This window comes from Rhipicephalus microplus, unplaced genomic scaffold, assembly GCF_043290135.1.
Source record: "Rhipicephalus microplus isolate Deutch F79 unplaced genomic scaffold, USDA_Rmic scaffold_62, whole genome shotgun sequence".
Taxonomy (NCBI): Eukaryota; Metazoa; Arthropoda; class Arachnida; order Ixodida; family Ixodidae; genus Rhipicephalus; species Rhipicephalus microplus.
In genome coordinates, this window is record NW_027464635.1 from 75,299 (window position 1) to 91,239 (window position 15,941).

At 43.6% G+C, this 15,941-nt stretch overlaps 2 non-coding genes across 2 annotated transcripts; one reads left to right on the forward strand and one right to left on the reverse strand.

Moving 5' to 3' along the window:
* Positions 1 to 11,112: 11,112 nt before the first annotated feature.
* Positions 11,113 to 11,204, forward strand: TRNAY-GUA (transfer RNA tyrosine (anticodon GUA)). The gene is given in 2 exon segments: positions 11,113 to 11,149; positions 11,168 to 11,204. It is a non-coding gene; the product is annotated as a tRNA-Tyr (tRNA).
* A 3,678-nt stretch (positions 11,205 to 14,882) lies between these two features.
* On the reverse strand, positions 14,883 to 14,954 carry TRNAI-AAU (transfer RNA isoleucine (anticodon AAU)). Its single transcript has one exon. It is a non-coding gene; the product is annotated as a tRNA-Ile (tRNA).
* Between the last annotated feature and the right edge of the window lie 987 nt (positions 14,955 to 15,941).

Sequence of the window (15,941 nt, forward strand, 5' to 3'; positions counted from 1 at the left end):
GATTGCACCACCACAGCGTGTCACACAAACCTATACAAAATAAAACATTGCTGCTCGTACGTTTTCTATGTTCTTAAAATATTTTTCTTACACTTTAGGCAAATTGTCCCCTAAGGCAACTTATGGGTGAGCCACACATTAGACCCACCTTTTCACCGACGATGATATTTATATATTGTCTCAGTCCTTAGCAAGAAATTTTCCGCCACTTGGATTCACATAATGAATAACTTTACAGCGCTGGAGAACACTTCAAGCAAATGCAAGAAGTCTTACGGCCTATATATTGAAGGCACTTGCTTCGAAAAACAGGTTGACACACAGACGGCCAACACGCAAGTAAGGTGGCCGTTGATGTCTACATTGCGCCAAACTGGGGACTTTGCGACCCCGTCTTGCAAGAAATCTTCCCGTTTTGCTCATGGGCGACTTTCTAGCTACTTTTCAACGCTCTTTTGGCTCATTAGGTAGCCCTTTTTTAGTATTTGCACACACACATACTACACTGTCTCTCAGCTTTCTGTCGTGAAGCTGATGTGCACTGTGTCCTCCCCCTCCCCTCGTAGGCTGCTGCACATCAATACCTCATATGCATAGTAATGCGTGGCATGCCTGCGATTACAGAAAAGCTGAGTGCATAGTGACAGACCCGTGGCTGGCGTGGTACACACGTTGCCCATCTGCATTGATTCTACGTGAACGTTTTTAATCCCCATGCTCGGTGCGTGGATCATCGGCGGCTTCGACAAAAAGCTGTTTTAAATTGTAATGTTCAAAGTGAGTTGTAAGCCAGCATTTATTCTAACGTATCTGACAGGAAATATACCTAGTTAGCGTAAACTATGTACAAGCACGAATAATTTAATACAATTTCTTGACTCATATGCAACATATTCGTGGCCAGAAGAGCAAGCAAGAGGGACCTTGTTGAGCTTCTATAGTATTCTCCCGCTTTTAGTAAGAGTATTATCAAAAAGCAAAGCGTTTCTCGGTGAAGTGCAGGCATTGTTAGCTCTTCTATCTATCTATCTATCTATCTATCTATCTATCTATCTATCTATCTATCTATCTATCTATCTATCTATCTATCTATCTATCTATCTATCTATCTATCTATCTATCTATCTATCTATCTATCTATCTATCTATCTATCTATTTATCTATCTATCTATCTATCTATCTATCTATCTATCTATCTATCTATCTATCTATCTATCTATCTATCTATCTGTCTGTCTGTCTGTCTGTCTGTCTGTCTGTCTGTCTGTCCGTCCGTCCGTCCGTCCGTCCGTCCGTCCGCCTGCCTGCCTGTCTGCCTGCCTGCCTGCCTGCCTGCCTGTCTGTCTGTCTGTCTGTCTGTCTGTCTGTCTGTCTGTCTGTCTGTCTGTCTGTCTGTTAATCTGTCCTTGCATTCACGTCGGGGTGCTCTCGTCATCGCTGTTTTAAATTGAGCAGACCAAAATTTTTATATCAAATATTTTGAGTTTCACGAATCTGCCTTGCTGGTGATGACTATAGAGGCCGAGTTTTCAGGAACTATAAGCGCAAATCAGGCGCCAAAATATGCAAAGACACTTTTATGCCGCGAAAGTCTTACATATAGGGAAAATAATTTTCTTGAAAAACAAAATCTGTGCGGAACGCGCAGCACTATGAGAGCAAAAGCTGGAACAGTGGACAATCGGGGTCTTTTTTAACACTCTTTAGGTAGCTGCTACAAGCAGACTTTCAAGGTACCAACTACGTCACCAATCATTGTCTAGTAGGCAGGCATTCATTATGTCATCCTTCGTCTTTCCTCGAAAAAAGCGTGGTACCCGCTGCACACTTGCAAAGAACTTCGAGGTTGCGACTGACGACGAGTATGAAGTATGCGAGAAGCTTTTGTATGCCCCAACACCTCTTGGGGGGTACACGCCACAGTTAATGGGTGGACCAGGTCAAGCTCCTGTTTACAGGTTGGAGCAATCGGCCTTAATGTTTCTTTTTGCACAATGCCTGCCTAATTGCTATGAACGTTTTTTTTTCTTTTGATATATTACGCAGTGCTAGGTTGTCTAAGTACATTCGAAAGCTTGTGGGCCATGATGCTGCCAAGAAGTTTCAGTGTCTGCTAAACATCTACAGCACTCTCGTATAAGTTGCGCGCGTTCTTGCTCGACTATCTTTCCTTTTTATAAAACTACACTACCTCCACCTCTGGAAGTTAGAGATATACTAATTCATGAAAGAACGCAAAGTATAGGGCAAAAAAAAACGCATTGTTACAGAGCTATATTGTCTGAGCAAAGCGTAAGAAACTCGTATTTTGTGCATAGCGACGCATTGTCAGTGCAGCAAAATAAACGCCACAGATCTTGAAAATACTTTTGTGTGCCTTTTAACTTATAAATAAACACACCACCGAACATTGTTGTCTGATGTTGTCCCCCAGATATGCACACTGATTTCTTTCTAATCGGCAATTGCACAAGTATGAACGTAGGCGCCAGAGTAATATTGGTGGGCGCAACGGATATGGGCGTACTTCAGCTGTTTGGTTTGACAAACAGACAAACAGAAAGACAGACAGGTAGACAATTTGAAATTTTCGCGTTTAATTATCCCAAGAAAGAATATTCATACAGTAACCTATGAAACGTTAAGAGAGGACAATTTCATAGGCTCCTGCGCTCGATTTGGGTTCGCAGCGCTCTATATAGCTGTTGGGAAGCTTCGCAAACTCAGAGCTAGAAGGCCGCCGAAAAGGATCTCTCGGAGGCTATTTTATAGCTATCAGAAATATTATACAACCTCTGAAACAACTTTTTTGTGCGTGCTCGTCTATGAGGCCAAATAATATTTTCTTTTTTTTTAACGCATCGTTTGCCTGCATCGATTAGCTTCGTGTAAGCTGCACCGCCGGAACGACAATCACATGATGCCATGGTTTGTCTATGCACATAATTTATATGAAGCATGATACTCGTTGTATAGGACCGAAAACTCTTGTTTTCAACTGATACAATTGGTAAGAGCATGCCGACTTTATTATTGTTTGATGAACGCGGTCACGGAGAGATAGATAAATTGCACTGCAAGGCACGGAAATGCAGCTATAGCATACCATGAGTAAGAATTTTACACAAGGAAAAAGCATATAGGCACCTTTATAAGAAGATCACCAGTACAGTAAAGCTGCAATATATTCTCACAACTACACATGTAGTGCACAAGGAAACCCGGCAGTAGTTGCCGTATAGCACTTTAGTGCGGCATGAACCAAACAAATAAAAGAAAAATGTTGGCTACGTTTTCTTTGCAGCCTTCGAACAAATCTTCTCCTACGCACTTCACATCGTTCTTCCGCGAAAAACAGTGAAGAGCAGTTGCCGCACCGAACACAAATTAATTTAGGTGTCATGCAAGTTGTTAACGTGTCAGGAGTGTTTGATCAAACATTAATACATAGCTTTAGCTAAGAAACATCTTACTACATTCATTCACCACTTCTCTCTTATTGGGCTCGTTAGAGTTCTACGCAATTTGCGAAAGCCACATGTAACGATGAGATTACAGATTGCGGTGTCTGTCAAAAGTCGAGCCCTTTTCCCCCTCACGCTGTCGACCTGTGTGGGGGATATTGATGGCGTGTGGAAGGTACGCTGTATATGGTTGATATATGGTCGCTGGTTGTATATGGTCGCTAGTCTGGCCGGTTTTTTCTACAGCGAAGGTTGCGATCAGATCAAAACACGGGTAGCGCGTGACGCCGCAGTTGTCCGCCACCGCTACCGCCGATATGCCTGACGACTTTCGCACGACATAAGAAAAAAAAACTCAAATAAAAACACCATGGACATAGTGGGCTTTCAACCCACGTCCACTGCGTTGCTGCCCAGCATTATACCGCTGTGGTGCTTGAGACTCATTCGCAAACTTGCCTTAAGCAGGCTTCATGTCGGGAAAGGAATCGCGTTATCATCAGTGATAAAGTGTTTTACAACAGCAAACGAAGAACCACGCACCACACAATGTGAATTGCGTAAGATGTGTATCATCCAATACGCCAACCCATTACAAAAGCTTGTAAAATTCTAAAATTTTCATGTGGCAAGTTTCGAAAAATGGCGCAAACAGCCCATCTGTTCCTCAGCATGAGTTCTTTTTTTTACAATTACTTAACACGCATGCACACCAGATGGTATTGACTGCACTCAATAAGGGTTGAACATATACTCCCCTAAATTGCTTCAATTCACTTTCGGTATACACAGTCACTAGCTTGCCGATAATTTCTTTTGACTCGCTCAAAAGATGTTCAATTCATTTTCGAAAGATTCATAATCAACAGAAACACGGCGGCCAATGTCTTTGTGTGAGTCAATAGAAACATTCAATGGATGCTTAATTTAACCACAGTAAATGCAACGAAGGAAAGTCAATTTTTACCTACTTAAAACTATATAAGCATTTTTGTAATGACATACCTAAATTTGTGTTGTTCTATGCAATGCACCTGATTAGTATCCGGAAATCTAAAAACAGGCATGGGTTCTAGGCATTGGTTCTTCTGCATTTAAATGCAGAAGAACCAATGCCAAACAATATGCCACATCGAAAATAATTTATTCTCTTATTTTTTACGTGGCTCTGAGTAGTTCATTATTGTGCGATGGATACGTTTTGCGTCATGTGTTGCCTCGCGTAACAAGCTGGTGCTGTGTGCAATGCAAAGGCTGTTTACAGCAATCATATATAGCTACCAACCATTTGAAAAGGAAGCAACGAGCAATATATTGGCATTATAATCGCCTACATTTTGTTGTTTCAGAGAAAAAATTGGTTACATCATTTGTATTATCGTATTTATGCAGACGCCTGTGGAACCATTACCGCGTTCAGCCAGGGAAATTTTATTTTAGCCAGATAGATTGTTTCTGCGTATTTTCTTGTAGTTAGGACCTCAGAAGACCACAAACAATAAATGAGCTTGTGGTGGAAAGACATTTTGATTAAGTTACGTGACATCATATTGGGTAATCAGCGCTCAGTGTTTGGAAAATGAGTAAAATGACTTCTTTTTTACTGCTAATCATTAGTGTGCTCGAAATGGAAACCAACGTCTTACTTGTCGAATTAATACTCACTGAAACAGCTTCAGTAAGTCGTTTGAAAATGGCGCTTACCAAGCTCACCTTACGCGCCACGGGTTCACCGAAGAACTCGATCACGCTTCTGTTTTTTTTCTGGCTGATACCTTCACAATAATGCCACAGTATTGATGTCAATGGTAGTGAGTATCAATATCAATAAAGTACTATCGCCGATAAAATGAGCAGTATAGTTACAATTCTGAAATACTAGGGAAGATGCTGTGCGGTGGTGTCAATTATCATCGCCAGGGTCAAAAGAAATAAGAAGTGGTAATACGAATACATTGAGTGTAAACAATGTACCAGCTACAAACACTAAAAAGAAAAAAATTTCAAAGAAGATTGAGAAGTTAATATCTGTTGATTAACAGTATTGTAACATTAGCAATTTTATTAATAATTTGATTGATTGATAAGTGGTATTTAGCGTCCGAAAACCACCTAATCATCATGAGAGACGCTGTACTGGAGGGCTCCAGAAATTTCGACCACCTGGTGTTTTTTTAACGTGCACCCAAATCTGAGCACACGGGCCTACAGCATTTTCGCCTCCATCGGAAATACAGCCGCCACAGCCGGGATTCGATTCCGCGACCATCGGGGCACCAGCCGAGTGCCTTAGCCAGTAGACCACCGTGGCGGGGCTAATGATAATTTCATGCTCCAAAAACAGTGTTCTGACTATTAGCAAAGAAGACAAATTATAATACACACACGCTTGAATAAATGAAAGTGTATTACTTAATAGTGCGGCGATGGCGCAGAGTGCGGCGATGGCGTAGTGGTTAGAGCATCCGCCTCGCATGCAAGAGGTCCGTGGTTCAAGTCCCGGTGCCGCGCAGTTCCCAACCGGATTAAAAAAAATCCGCGTGTTGATGGAACTGCATTAAGAGGCCTGGGGTGCAGCCTCACCGGTAACCACCGCCGGGAATGCACTCCCTCACCAGAGGAGGATTGGCCACCCTGGTGCAGTATCTGGCCACTACCTCCCACATGCATACGTCAAATAAATCACGGCCCTCAGTCCCCAGCGGCTGCGAAGCAACTGACCACGGCGGTGGTCAGATTTGCAACGCAGCAGAGGCTGCTAAGAATCTCTGGATCCGGACAGGCCGCCATTGGAACCTGAACTTGGCAACGTTTAACGCTAGAACCTTATCTAGTGAGGGAAGTCTAGCTGTACTATTCGAGGAGCCAGAGGGTGTTAAATGGGATATAATAGGGCTCAGTGAGATTAGGAGGACAGATGAGGCCTATACTGTGCTACAGAATGAGCACGTTCTTTGCTATCGAGGCTTGGCACACAGAAGAGAACTGGGAGTGGGGTCCTTATTTCACAGAAACATAGCTGGCAACATAGAGGAATACTATAGCATTAATGAAAGGGTGGTAGGTATTGTAATTAAACTGAATAAAAGACACAAAATGAAGGTAGTACAGGCTTACGCGCCTACATCCAGCCATGATGACGCTTCAGTTGAAAGCTTCTATGAAGACGTGGAATCGGCAATGAGTAAGGTAAAAACACAGTATACTATAGTGATGGGCGACTATAATGCAAACGTAGGGAAGAAGCAGGCTGGAGACCAGGCAGTAGGAGATTATGGCAACGGCACTAGAAACGCCATAGGAGAGCTACTAGTAGAATTCGCAGAACGCAATAATTTCTGGATTTTGAATACCTTCAGCCGAAAACGAGAAAACCGCAAGTAGACATGGAGGAGCCCTAATGGCGAAAACAAGAACGAAATAGACCTTATAATGACTGCACACCCAGGAATCGTGCAGGATGTGGAAGTGCTTGGCAAGGTACGATGCAGTGACCATAGAATGGTACGGTCTCGAATTCACCTAGACTTGAAGAAGGAACGACAGAAACTGATAGGCAAGAAGCCAATCAATGAGCTAGCACAGAGAGGGAAAGTACAGGAATTCAGAGTGTCGCTGCAGAACAGGTACTCGGCTCTTAGTAAGGAAACCAACCTTAGCGTAGATACAATAAATGATAATCTGACGAGTATCATTACGGAGTGTGCAGTGGAAGTTGGAGGCAGGGTAGTTAGACAGGACACTGGCAAGCTTTCCCAGGAAACGAAGAACCTAATTAAGAAGCGTCAAATCATGAAAGCGTCAAGTACAACAGACAAAATAGAACTGGCAGAGCTTTCAAAGTTGATTAATAGACGTAAAGTATGCGATGTAAGAAGGTATAACATGTAGAGAATTGAACACTCTCTGAAAAACGGAGGAAGCGTCAAAGCAGTGAAGAGAAAACTTGGGATAGGCAAAAAGTCGGATGTATGCACTAAAGGACAAAGAAGGCAAAATAACTACCAATATGGATAGAATAGTTAAAATAGCGGAGGAGTCTTACAGAGATCTGTACAGTAGCCGAGACAACCACGACCTTAATATATAAGAACTAGCAGTAACCCAGATGACACCCCACCAGTAATGATAGAAGAAGTCAGAAAAGCTTTGGAGAGCATGCATAGGGGCAAAGCTGCTGGTGAGGATCAGGTAACATCAGATCTGCTGAAAGATGGAGGACAGATTGTGTTAGAAAAACTAGCCACCCTGTTTACGAGGTTTCTCCTGACGGGAAGAGTACCAGAGTCTTGGAAGAACGCTAACATCATCTTAATACATAAGAAAGGAGATGACAAGGACTTGAAGAATTACAGGCCCATCAGCTTGCTAATCTGTAGCATACAAGCTATTTACAAAGGTAATTGCTAACAGAGTAAAGAAAACATTAGAATTCAATCAACAAAAGAAACAAGCACGATTTCGATCAGGCTACTCAACAATAGACACATTCATACTATCAATTAGGTAAGAGAGAAATGCTCAGAGTATAACCAACCACTATACATAGCCTTCATAGATTACGAGAAGGCGTTTCATTCAGTAGAATTCTCAGCCGTCATGCAGACACTGCGGAATCAGGGCGTAGATGAAGTATATATCCACATTCTGGAAGAAATCTACAGGGGATCAACTGCTACCATAGTGCTTCATAAAAAAAGCAACAGAATACCAATCAAGAAGACTGTAAGGCAGGGGGAAACTATCTCCTCAATGCTATTTACCGCGTGCTTACAGGAGGTTTTCAAAAGCTTAGAATGGGAACAGTTAGGGATAAGAGTTAATGCAGAATACCTTAGTAACCTGCGCTTCGCCGATGACATTGCGTTGCTGAGAAACTCAGGGGACGAATTGCAACTCATGATTACGGAGTTAGACAAGGAGAGCAGAAAGGTGGGTCTTAAAAATAATCTGCAGAAAACGAAAGTAATGTACAACAACCTCGGAAAGGAGCAGCGCTTCGAAATAGGTAATAGTGCACTTGAAGTTGTAAAAGATCATGTCTACTTAGGGCAGGTGATAACCACAGAGCCTAACCACGAGATCGAAGTAACTACAAGAATAAGAATGGGGTGGAGCACATTCGGCAAGCACTCTGAAAATATGACAGGTAGATTGCCACTATCCCTCAAGAGGAAGGTATATAACAGCTGTATCTTGCCGGTACTTCGCTACGGAGCAGAAACCTGGAGACTAACAAAGAGGGTTCAGCTTAAATTGAGGACGACGCAGCGAGCAATGAAAAGAACAATGGTAGGTGAAACCTTAAGAGACAAGAAGAGAGCAGAGTGGATTAGGGGACAAATGGGGGTTAATGATATCATAGTTGAAATAAAGAAGAGGAAATGGACATGGGCCGGGCATGTAGCGCGTAGACAGGATAACCGCTGGCCATTAAGGGTAACTAACTAGATTCCCAGAGAAGGGAAGCGCGTTAGAGGGAGACAGAAGGTTAGGTGGGCAGGTGAGATTAAGAAGTTTGCGGGTATAAATTGGCAGCAGCAAGCACAGGACTGGGTTAACTGGCGGAACATGGGAGAGGCCTTTGCCCTGCAGTGGACGTAGTCAGGCTGATGATGACGCTGATGATGACGCTGATGATGATGTATTACTTATTGAAAAAAAAGTATAACAGTAATCATTCGTTAAAAAACTTAGTTAATGCCTCCGTCATAGGAATCGGCATATGACACGAAAGTAAAACGTGCTGTTAGAGGCGTAAATAAATGTTTACCGTACATTGATAAAGGAGAGCCTTCCGGATGTATGTTTTGGTGTTTGGCAGCTGTAGGCCCATTCAACGTGGATGTATCCTCGTTGACGCTTGGTACATTTTCACCCTGACGACTAATATTCATGATGAGAAATTTATTAAATAAACTATGGTGGTATATGTAGATGTTAACCACCAAAGCATAGTCAGAGAAAGAGGCGTGTTAGCAAGATGAGCTTCGCATATCAGACGCTGAAATCGGGTTAAGGGTGCCATTTTTCGGCCTGTGGTACTTCATGGTATCTAAGAAAGTGTACCGTGTCAACCTTGCACATGCGAACTCGTATCAAAGTAGAGCGCGTCGACGAAGTTCTCTCTCTTTAGAAATCTCTCCCTCTCCCTTGATAGTGAAGTCGGAGACCTTCACCCGCTTAGCTTGTTCTGGGGCATAACTTTTCCATCATTTCTTTAAACTGTTGCAAGAGTTGTTGGCGATATTTAAAGAAGTGCCCTTTAATTTCGTGCAATTACTAATTATCTTCTCTTTCTCACGTTATTCGATAGATTTTATAAAAAACTGCTCATACCTTACCTTGTCTTTGTTTGCCGACTCTATGGACTCTTTCCACTGTTTCATCTTCCACACCTAACTTGATTCTGAAAGTGTTATCTACTACGGCGTATCGTCAATCTGCCTCAACCTCACTGGTGGCCTAACGAACCCCAGAAATGAGTGAACTATGTCTTTGGCTTTGGTTTTCAAAATCTAATAGCTAGACGTTCAGTTTGTTGCTGGGGTACGATTTCTAACCTTTCGATTTGCTTTAGAATATCCTATATCACATGAAGATGGCCAATAATTATTTCTGACGTTTTATTGAGTTCGGCATCTTCTTTTGCAACGGTGTCTATCTCCTCACAAAATTCTTTTTTGTTATCCTAACCTTGTTGCAACAAATCTACAGTATAAGGTACCCGGATTTTGTTACACATTCCCTGAAGTTAACAAAAGTAATAATGATAACAAACACTTCACAGCAATAAACCAACATCACCGAGAGCATGGAACTACAAGCAAGAATATTTTGTCTCTTTTGTAACAAGCTGCATAAGGATTCACGCCAACCTGCAACGGTAGGATCAGTGGTTTTGCTATGCTGCCCTGTTGATATGTGCCGTGTGCTTCAAAGTGGCTGTCTTCGTGTCCGTTCTTAAGTACGCCAGAGGTCGCTGACGTCATCGTTCTTCATCGTTCATTATACACTACGATGTTTATTGTCTTACTCTCGTAGTCATGCAGCTGTCTTACTTTCGTAAGATGCCCTCAACAAACGCTAACTTAGATTCAAAAACTCTCGAATGACTTATCAATCCTAGTGAGGAGACCAAGGTCTGTTTGTCCGAGGGGAGCTACAGGCCGACACATCAATCGTTCTCTTCACTTCCGTAGCAAGGCTCCATTGATGCTTTGTTTTTACGGTACCGAATTCCCATGCGTCTTCACTTCTTTACTTCTTATGCCAAAACAAGCAACTAATGATGTAAAACTACACTTTTTTCTTCTGTACAGTGATTCTACTAAATTATGTAAGAAAAAAGCGGACCAAACGAGCTGACTGGTCGTACGTATTTGTTTTGAGGTGAGCGCAAATGATGCCTCGGTGTTGCAGAGTTGGTTATTTTGTGTCCACTACTACTCCTGCCTGATTGTGCCTTTCGGTGTTATATTCACCAGTGTATTATACTGTACGTTTATGGAAAGAAGTAACCACACGCTACTTTTCGTGAAGTGCGGCTGAAACAGTTTACAGCGAGTCCTTGTCACACCTTAATAAAGTAGGTCACGTAGCGCCGGCTAACTTTGTTATGTAGCCTGCCGACCACATCGGCACGTTTCGTCGATAGCTCAGTTGGTAGAGCGGTGGACTGTAGTAAAATTCTCATGCGGTTATCTATAGGTCGCTGGTTGGAATCCGGCTCGACAGAGATACTTTTTATATTTTTTTTTCATCACTCGTTATCTGGGGCTCATGCACCGTGTGCCCCGTCGGTCATGCCTCTTCTCAAACCATGCTTCGCTCATAACCTTAATTTTCGCTACCGTGATGCGCAGAAGGCCTGAATAGAAGGTTGAAATGGGGGGGGGGGGGCGGGCATCGCTGATGAGCGTGCGAGTTCAAGAATGAAACTCGAAAATCGTTGCCTGTCTCCTAATACGCACAGCCTATTCTCAATAGACTCCATTTCTAAGTAAACAAGACTATACAAAAAAGAGGGCATGTTTAGTTTGGTTTAAAATGCTTGGTAGTTGTGGAGTCGCCCTCAATCTTGCGCGCCTGGTTCACCTGCTAAATAGAATATTTGGTGCAGTCCTCATACAAGCTTTGTTGTCGGCGCTCTGCGAGAACAGCGCGCCTATTATGCAAGCCTTGCTTGGCCTTTCTGTAAATAGTATCTAAAGAAGGGAGGAATCACCAGGTAATAGAATTGTCTTGGACAAAACGAGCGCCTACGATTGTTTACCGGACAATAATTGCTTACAAAATACCAACAGTGAGCGCACACCTCACGTGGTCAATGCGATATCTTAACTCACAATTAAAAGCCTTTTGTTGCTTCATGCCTATGTGACAAACAAGCAAGCAATGATTCGAAAAATTTTCTGGCACTACGGAAAGCCAATGCATATTGACATTATGTCTAGCGATAGGTACATGCGGTTTAACCACGTGTGGCTAGTGCCTTGACATTGCGTGCACACCACTTCGTGATTTTCTTCGACACATTCGTACACATCATCCAGGTCTTTCTCGTTTTCTTAGCTAATTTTCTTAGCGCATCACTGCGTTCTTTTGTCGCGAATGTCAGTACTATTGACTGTATCGTGAGCATTTATAACACAATTAGAATGCCCCAAAAAATAACCTGCTTATCGCAAATCGTCTACCGTAATAGATTCGAAAAAAATGGACACGCTCTTCAACACAATGTGACGCGTATATCCATATTACAAGGAATTTTTTGTCGCCAAATAGAAAATCACAATGAACCACTTTTTCTGATCGACATGAAATTACATTTTAACAATAAGGTCGTGCATTTTTTCACAAAAATAACACACCTGCGGACGTGCCTATAGCATGGCTAACGACTGCATTATATATCAGTGAAACAGCGCACCATGTTCCCGGTGCCCTCCTTTCCGTCAAGCTTAGTTTTCTGGACGGCTAGGACGTCTATAACTCGGTCAGTAACAAACCATAAGAGCTGACGTTTGCCTACGCCTAGCCGCCAACCCTCTGATGTTCAGCGTAGCTTTGCTAAGTGACGCGGTCGGTGTTATTATAACTTACACGCTGAAAGAGTAGGCCTGGAGCATGGTGCTTACCTTTTATGGCCAGCCACCGGCTAACTGCATCCAAGACCATCCTGCTTTCCGGCGTTCTTTTCGTTTGCCTGGTCCTGAAGTCTCTCGCCCAAAAAATGTTCGGCTTAGGCTTTAAACGCAAACAGTTTCCTTGAGCAGTCTTTACCGGCGGTTGATCGCGGTTGTCAGTCGACGTCTTGTCACTTTCACTTGTTTTGTAGCGCACGCGCTTTAGCGTGGCAGTGCAGACACATATGTCCTCGGTGTCCGTCGTCTCTCCCAGGGTCTCTGTAGCGTTGACCCTGTCCCCAGGCAAACTTTCTTCAAGGCACGCTTAGGCTCGTCTGCTGGCGGTGCGGCGGCAGATGACACCAATTGCCGAGGAGTCTCGGTCATCTTGTTCCCATCACCCGACGCCGACTGCCCGGTTGCCGCAAGGACCACTGGGTTGCCGGTTCCTTGAATGCCTTCCTATGTTTCGGCCGCGTCTATGACGGGCTCGGCCACCCCTTCGTTCTTCGAAGTTCTTGTTGCCGAGGCACACGTACTCACGCAGTGAGCCTCAACATGACCAAAGCGTCTACAGCAGGAGAACCGCAGGAACGTGTACTTGCGGTGGACGTGGAGAGTACGTTGGCAACGCAGGCACTGCATTGGACGGTCAGGCACCACGACTAAGGCCAACTCTCTGTCGACACGTATTTGATGAGGGCTCAATCTTGATGAACTTTGCTCAATCTTCGATGAACGGCTCAATCTTGTAGCCGTTCTTGAGCTTGAGCAGCACCGTCCTTGTTGTGGAACATTTGTCGGCCATTCTGTGGATGTGCCACCTCTGGCGACTCACTTCTACCCCGTTTTTCGAAGTTCACAAAAGCCGATCCTTCATCTTCATCTTTTACTCTGTGTAGCAGCTACTGCAGCCTTAGCTTGCCCTACTGACCCTGCAGGTCGATGAAGACGTAACGCAGCCCCTTCACCTGAAGTTTCTTCAGCGCAAGTAGGTGTTCTGTGAGAGCGGCGTCGTTGAAGGTCTTTGCCCACAAGGGGTTAATCTGACAAGCGCCGAAGATCACCACATCAGGCAACATGCCCGTCGGCATCAGCGCATCCCGGAAATCTTCGACCCTGAACTCCGGCTCTGGCATCCCGTGCAAAAACACGGTGTTAATACAAGCTTGCCTTGAGGCAGCTGAGGAAAAATGAAGTGGCAATCATCATTCTTGTTCCTGTTTCCACTGCCCACGCGGCCCATGGTGTAGCCGCTACGCTGGAGCACATGACCCTGCGATCCGTTCAGCTTGGCTGCTGGAAGTAGAATGAAGCAACGGTGCCGCCGAGGATACCCCTTCAGGTGGTGCCACCATTCGTAGTTATGCTAAAGACATTAAAAAAATCACTGCGTTTCAATCTGGTTGAAGATGATTATGGGGCGAAGCTTTCGGTGGTGATTATTGTGATTAAAGTTGAGATAGTTCTGAGACTGATTGTGGTTGTGATACATATATATTTTTAATTCAAAAATTTAGCGCTGAGACCGATTGTGAGATAGCTGTGATTCTTCTTTATAGCTGATATGAGGTTCCGAGTTCCGGGTTATGTTTTTACTTCATAATCACAGCTTCATTAGTTATCGTCTCTGGTGTAGAATTTTCGTTTTCGGCACTGCCGCCTTGCATCCGCTTCAAGTTGTCTCAACTGCGCGTCGGCTTGGCGTTTTTACCGCTTAGCTTTTGCATCCTTAGCCCTAGTCTGTGGTGTAGAACTGTGTTGTCACCGTTGCCGCTTTGCGTCCGCTTGCTTCTCTTTTGTCTCCGTGGTAGCTTCTCGTCGACGGCGGCGCTGATACTCAGCACGTCGCGTTTTCTTGCCTTCGTCTTCGTCCATATGAGAGAAGAAAATGTGTGGTATGGAACGTGGTTATATATATTTAACGTTGACAGCAGCGCCATCACATCTACCATTAACCACAGCGCCCTCTGTTGCTCATAAGTTGAAGGTTACATGCAAAACTGTTACCACCAACGCCTTCTGTTGCTTCTACGTTGAAGGTTACATGGTGTTACGGACAGACGGGAGACGGTGGACATTGTGAGGTTTTAAGGAGCTTCGCCCCTAAAAATGCGCCAACAAATACCCCGAGGCACAGGTGGATTCGAACTCACGATCTCCTATTTACTAAAAAGGCGCTTTAACCAACTAAGCCACGGCGGAAGTGAGGGTACCACTTTCAGGCAGTGCCACGATTTGGAGTTTCACTGAGCAGATTGAAAAAAAAAGGCGCCAACGAATCTCTCGAGGCACCGGTGAGATTCAAACTCACAATCCTGTTTATTAGACAGGCGCTTTAACCAATTTAGCCACGGCGCCTTTATTTATTTATTGCCTGTTTTGGTCAAAATACAGCAGAAACATGACGCATCAGATAGTACATATGATAATGAAGAAAACGTCCTATCAGTCCTAATAAGACTGATATTGCCAATTTTGAATTTATTTCAGTGAAGCCAAAGATTATATCACCGGTAGTCATTCAGGTACCGATTTTTGAATCTTCGCACTTTCAACAAAGCTAGACATGATTTGTCTGAAATAAATTCTCGATGGCTTAGCGCATGGGTCGCTGTAGTATCCTGCCATGTGAGTAGGCTATATACAGTAGAGGGCTATAAACATTACCAAATCTAAAGGAACGCCTTCTTCATTATCCAAACTTAGATACCTTAATCCATGTGGACTCATTGGGAAGTTCTACTTTAATGTCCGCTGCAAGATGGCTTGAGAAACTGTTTTAAGCCCTGTAGGAACCTGCCCATATTTGACCGTCTTGAGTAAATCTTGTCCAAGCCTTCCATGTATATGGCTCTGTACAAAGGCACTGGTAGAACAATACCTTACAAAGCTCCATACAGTTCTTTTTGTTTAACACAGAAAAGGTTGCTCGTGTACCTTCTCTCAGCCCGCAAATGTCATGTACACAAGATAAAAGAATATATATGCACTGCATCGTCATTGAACAACTCTTTTTTTTGTGAGAACTATCACTCAGTGGAATCGACTTCCTCCCACAATTGTAAAAATATCTTCAACGAATGCGTTCTCTTCTGCAATAAAAATGATTGAATCTTTCGACGGCCAAGCCCTATAGACAAGAGTGCGCCTGGCAGTCATCGTTATCTGTGCGGTATCTTGGTTGTAAGTTATGTTGTTTTGTTTTGGTGTTAATTTGCCCTTGGGCTAGACGAATGCTGCACTTTGATTTAATTATCATGGCATTTTTATCAATTTTTGTGGTTCCTGCATTTTTTCTCTAACACATATGACTTTTATGACGCAGCTGTGCTCGGTGCAGCTGTG